Source organism: Phascolarctos cinereus, unplaced genomic scaffold (assembly GCF_003287225.1).
Source record: "Phascolarctos cinereus isolate Bilbo 61053 unplaced genomic scaffold, phaCin_HiC Scaffold_9;HRSCAF=440, whole genome shotgun sequence".
Lineage (NCBI taxonomy): Eukaryota > Metazoa > Chordata > Mammalia > Diprotodontia > Phascolarctidae > Phascolarctos > Phascolarctos cinereus.
In genome coordinates, this window is record NW_027556402.1 from 192323191 (window position 1) to 192329190 (window position 6000).

The following is a 6000-nucleotide window of genomic DNA, read 5'->3' on the forward strand; positions in this document are numbered from 1 at the left end:
TCTTGGTGTCTTAGACTGTGGAGTCAGCTGAAATTGCTTTATCTCTTGTGCATAATTCTTATTTTGGAGATATTTGAGAGGTCATGAGGATCAAAGAAAGAGTCTAGTCCTCTATCTTGACACTTAAGTTCTCATTCTCTTTACATTCTTGTCCTCATATGCTCATAGTATACTGTGGGCTAATGACCTTAGCATCGTAATTGGTTCTGCCCCGCTCTAGTGATCTGGACTCTTCCCCCTGTTGATAATAATATTCTTTCCCTTCTTATCTAAGAATTCAGTCACCCTCTACTGACTTTTATAGTTGTTGCAAACTAGGTTAATCCCACCAGTATCATTGTCCTTTTGCCTGGCCTCTGTAAAGTACCTTGCAAGAGATGCCAAGTGATATTATTGCCACGTGAGAAAGAATCATGAATATGAAGAATTTGGAGAAACATGGAATGACTTAATATGAACTGATGCAGAACAAAGTGAGCAGAAACATGAGAGCAATTTCTGTGGTGATCACAATAATATCAAAGAAAAAAAAACCTTAAAATGACTTTCAAGCTTCTGATGGATAAAGTGACTATTAGTAGTGACTTCAGAGGACTGAAAAAGAAACATCCCTCCCATCTCTCATCAAAGAGAAGTATTGAACTACACATGAGGTGAAGCATATGTTTTCAGATATAGCCAGTGCATTGATTCTCTTGCTTGGCTATCTCTCTCTTTTTTTTTTTCTTTCCATTTTTTGGTTACAAGGAGGAGTTCTATTGAGTTGAGTATGAATGAGTTTTTGGGAAATGACAGTGATGGTGAGAGGAAAAAAAGAACATTAATAAAATGAGAGAGAGAGAGAGAGAGAGAGAGAGAGAGAGAGAGAGAGAGAGAGAGAGAGAGAGAGAGAGAGAGAGAGAGAAAGGAGGGAGAGAAAGACAGAGATACATAGAGACACAGAGAGGGACAGAGACAGAGAGAAAGACAGACAGACACAGAGAAAGATGGAGAGACAGAGAGGAGAGAGAAAGAGGAGGGAGGAGAGAGAGAGAGATAGAGAGACAGAGACAGAGAGACAGAGAGAGAAGGTATGTGAAGCAGTAAAGACAATGAGATAGATATGAGCTTCCCCCTAAGCAAGCTATGATCATTAGCTCAGAATTTTAAACCTTCCATCTCCCTCCCCAACTCATAGAGACCTAGGAAGCCCATAGGAAAGTCTCTCTGTTGGAAAGATACAAATAAATGAATGGGTCAGAGGTCAAGAAAATGTAGCCAAAGCGCAACAAAGCAGATGGAGAATTTTCCCCATGATCTTAAGAGTCAAGTATCTAAAACCCTGACCCTTCTTTAAAAGTGTATACCACAGTGTAGCCAGGAAAATCTGAATCAGACACGGTCAATATTTATCTAGAACAATGTTTGGAGGGAGGAAGTTTGCACAAATTTTTATTTAAATTTTATTAATTTATTTTGATTTATCAATAATCACTTCCATATGCTTTTGAGTTTAAATTTTTTCTCCCCCTTCCTCCCTGCCACCCTCCCCAAGATGGTGCACAATCTGATATAGGCTATACATTTACATTCCTATTAAACATATTTTCACATTACTGGTATTGTAGGTAAAAATTAAAACCAATAGGAGGAACCATCAGAAAGAGGAAACAAAACTCAACAGAAGAGTAAAAAAATAGCAATCAACTTTCATAGTTCTTTCTTTGGATGTAGATAGCATTTTCCATCACGAGGCCTCTAGAGATGTCTTAGGTCTTTGTATTACTGGGAAGGGTTAAGTTTATCAATATTAGTCATTGCACAATGTGGCTGTTATTGTGTACAATGTTCTCTTGGTTCTGCTCATTTCACTCAGCATCAGACCATACAAGTCTTTCCAGGTTTTTCTGAAGTCAGTCTGTTCATCATTTCTTATAGCACAATAGTATTCCATTACATTTGCATACCACAACTTGCTCAGCCATTCTCCAATTGATGGGCATCTTCTCAATTTCCAATTCTTTGCCACCACAAAAAGAGCTGCTATGAATATTTTTGTGCATGTGGGTCCTTTTCCCATTTGTATGATATCTTTGGGATATAGCCCTAGAAGTGCTATTGCTGGGTCAAAAGGTATGCCCATTGGGCATAGCTCCAAATTGTTCTCCAAAATGGTTGGATCATTTCACAACTCCACCAACAATGTATTGGTGTTCCAATTTTCCCTCATCTCCAACATTTATCATTTTCCTGTTTTGTCATGTTGGCCAATCTGATAGGTGTGATGTGGCACCTCAGAGTTGTTCTGATCTGCATTTCTGTAATCAATAACGATTTAGAGCATTTTTTCATATGACTATAGATGGCTTTAATTTCTTCATCTGAGAACTGTCTGTTCATATCCTTTGACCATTTATCAATTGGGGAATGGCTTGTATTCTTATAAATTTGACTTAATTATCTATATATTTTAGAAATTTTATCAGAGAGATTGGTTGTAAAAATTCTTTCCCAGTTTTCTACCTTCCTTCTAATCTTAGTTGCACTGGCTTTGTTTGTGCAAAAACTTTTCAATTTAATATAATCAAAATTATCAATTTTGCTTTTCGTAATGTTCTCTGTCTTTTGTTTGGTCATGAATTCTTCTGTTCTCCATAGTTCTGATAGGTAAACTATTCCTTGCTCTCCCAGTTTGCTTATAGTATCAGCCTTTATATCTAAATTGTGAACGCATTTTGACTTTATTTTGGTATATGGTGTGAGATTTGTGTCTATGCCTAGTTTCTGCCATACTCTTTTCCAGTTTTCCCAGCAGTTTTTTTTTTTCAAAGAGTGGGTTCTTATCCCAGAAGCTGGGGTCTTTGGGTTTATCAAATAATAGATTACTATAGTCATTGACTACTGTGTCTTACATATTTAACCTATTCCACTGATCCACCACTCTATTTCTTAGCCAATACCAAGCAGTTTTGATGACTGCTGCTTCATAATACAATTTAAGATCTGGAATTGCTAGGCCACCTTCCTCTGCATTTCTTTTCATTAGTTCACTAGATATTCTGGGCCTTTTGTTCTTCCAAATGAATCTTGTTATTATTTTTTCTAACTCTATAAATTAATTTTTTGGTAGTTTGATTGGTATGGCACTGAATAAGTAAATTAGCTTAGATAATATTGTCATTTTTATTATATTAGCTCAGCCTACCCATGAACAACTGATGTTTTTCCAATTATTTAGATCTGACTTTATTTGTGTGAAAAGTATTTTGTAATTGTGTTCATAGAGTTCCTGGGTTTGTTTTGGGAGGTAGACTCCCAAATATTTTATAATGTCTACAGTAAGTTTAAGTGGAATTTCTCTTTCTAACTCTTGCTATTGGGCTTTGTTGGTAAAATATAGAAATGCTGATGATTTATGTGGGTTTATTTTATAGCCTGCAACTTTGCTAAAGTTGTTTATTATTTCAAGTAGTTTTTTTACTTGATTCTCTAGGATTCTCTAAGTATATCATCATGTCATCTGCAAGTTTGCACAAATTTTAAGGATACCCATATTTATTAGTGTGGTCACTCCTTTCACCATCACCAGTTGTGACCAATTTCCAACTAAGCAGATGATAAGAATTGCCATGACCCTCTCCTCTAGTCATGAATCTCTCCAAACTTGACTCAGCTGTTTTCAAAAGGAAAAGTGCCCATTCATGCTTTTATGGTCTCACACTGGATCAGACAATAACTGCGGTCCTCTGGCATGGTTTTGGTTAACTCAGCATCACTTCTGGGCCACAATGAGCCACCTGTATAAGGTTTTAGGGAAGGGCATGAATTTTAGCTACAGGATAACATTACAAGAGAGGCCTGATCCTAGCAGGGATTCTCCTTCCTTCTCTCTTCTAAAAATAAAAAAAAAAGAAGGCTCCTGACTGCAAAGGACCTATACGATGTCTGCAGTATGTGTGTGTGAGTATATGTGACCCTCCTCAGGGAGTTTTCTAATGAAAGCATTTGATACTCTTCAGACAAGCTTTTATAAAGGGTCTGGATATTCCTCAGTCTCTGGACTCTGTCTGTGTCTACTTGTCTGGTAGATAAGGACATTGGGGAAGAGGCTTGGAGCCTTATCTAGCCACTTTGATGATGGGATCATTGAGTGAGTAGCATGGAGTATTTATCTCCATGGACAGGCCAAGACAGTCTTTTTTTTTTTTTTTTTGCAAGAGTTCATTTTTGCCTTTACAAGAACTCAACAGCTCTTCAGCACAGACAAGAAAGCAGTTATTGTTCACAGACCACTTTAATTGCTAATAATATCTCCTCCATTAATGGGCTCCCCCAATCATGTGTTTTCTTAGAGGGCCCAATTTCATGTTAATATCTCTCATTAGCTGGGCCCAGAGGTGGTTATTTTTTATTTTTATGAGTGCCATTTTCACTGTTCCAAACCGTGCCTTGTGGGAGAGATTTCTCTCTTGACCAGTGTTTTGGAGAAGGAGGGATGAGACCAGGAGAATTAGCTTCTATGAATTTTCCTTTGACCCCCTCCATTCTTTTTTAAAGTGGTCAACTGCGGATCTCATGCCTGACTGCATCCCATCAATCCTTGGTTTCTGTTGCTTTAAGCTGTTTCTTCTTAAAAGCAGCTTGGTGTAATGGAAACAGTATTGACCTGGGAGTCAGAAGATTGGAACTGGACCATAGAATTCAGAGATGAGATAATCACTTATTTTTCAGATGAAGAAAGACAAGGAGAGAGGGAGGAAGAGAGACAGATATACAGAGGAGACACACAGACAAACAGACAGAGACAGAGAGACAGACAGAGAGGCACAGAGAGACAGAAACAGAGAGACAGAAAGAGAAAGGAAGATGAAGAGACAGGAGTGGAGAATGCGGGGGGGAGGGAAGAATATGGAGGTAGACAGACAGACAGACAGGAGCTTATAAGTCTGGCTAAAGCACAAGAGTTGGCAGAGAATTTTCCTTTCTGGAAACCTGACCCTTCATTAAAGTATACACTGTCAGGTTGGCAGGTTGAAAGGTCTTTGGGAGAAGGACAAAAATCACAACTACAAGGTAACATTTCAGTAGAGTCCCAGTCCTAGTAATTATTTACCTCCATAATCCCTTCTTGAAAAATAAAAATTCAAGCCACACACACACTGCAAAGGGCCAATGAGAATTCTGGAGTATATGTATATGGGGGAAATGACTTGCCCAAGTCCACACATCTAAGAAATAAGAGCTGGGACTCCCAAGTCCATCACATAAAGCTGTGTGACTCAGAACTCTGCCTCAGATTAATTGGGGAGAATGATGCTTGAATTTTCTGTCCCATGAGGTTGTTGTGAAGAAGACACTTTGTAAACTGCAAAGCACTATGGAATGTGAGTTACTGTTATTTTTATTCCTCTAATTTGAGAAAAGGCCACAACTTGACCTTGTGCTCACAAGGCCTTCACCAGAGGAGTGCAAAATCTGGCAGGTTTAATCAAGTTAGAAAGGTTTTGAGGAAAATCCCAGAGACGACTTTGCATCTGTTGTCTGAGGACCAACCTTAACAAGTACAGAGAAGCTTATCTCTCAGGGCTTTGGGCCCCAGTGAATGAACATTTTAACCATCTACTAATGTGAATGGGTGAGTGAATGAATGAATGAAAAGCATTTATTGAATGCTTTTTATGTTTTATTTAAGCAGTGGAGATATGAGTCCAACATCAGAGGCTCAGATGAATTCTTCTCTTCCCTGGGATTCAGTACCCTCATTTGTAAAAGGAGAGGGTTGTCCATATTTACCACCTCTGCAACTTTGGATAAGTCTCTAAACCTCTTTGAGTTTGAGTTTCCTCTTCTGTGTTCTCTGAGTTTCCTTCTAACATTAAATCTATGATCCCACAACTGAGTGATCATTTCAATCAATAAGCAATTATCAAGCGCCTACTGTGCGTAAGGCACTGTGCTAAGCACCAAGGATACAAAAAGAAACAAAATCTGGTGCCTGCCTGCAAGGAGCTTACAATCCAA

At 38.4% G+C, this 6000-nt stretch overlaps 1 protein-coding gene across 5 annotated transcripts in view; it reads left to right on the forward strand.

Moving 5' to 3' along the window:
* Positions 1–6000, forward strand: part of SORCS2 (sortilin related VPS10 domain containing receptor 2) — a 1236053-nt gene that overhangs the window by 746623 nt on the left and 483430 nt on the right. The window lies entirely within an intron of this gene.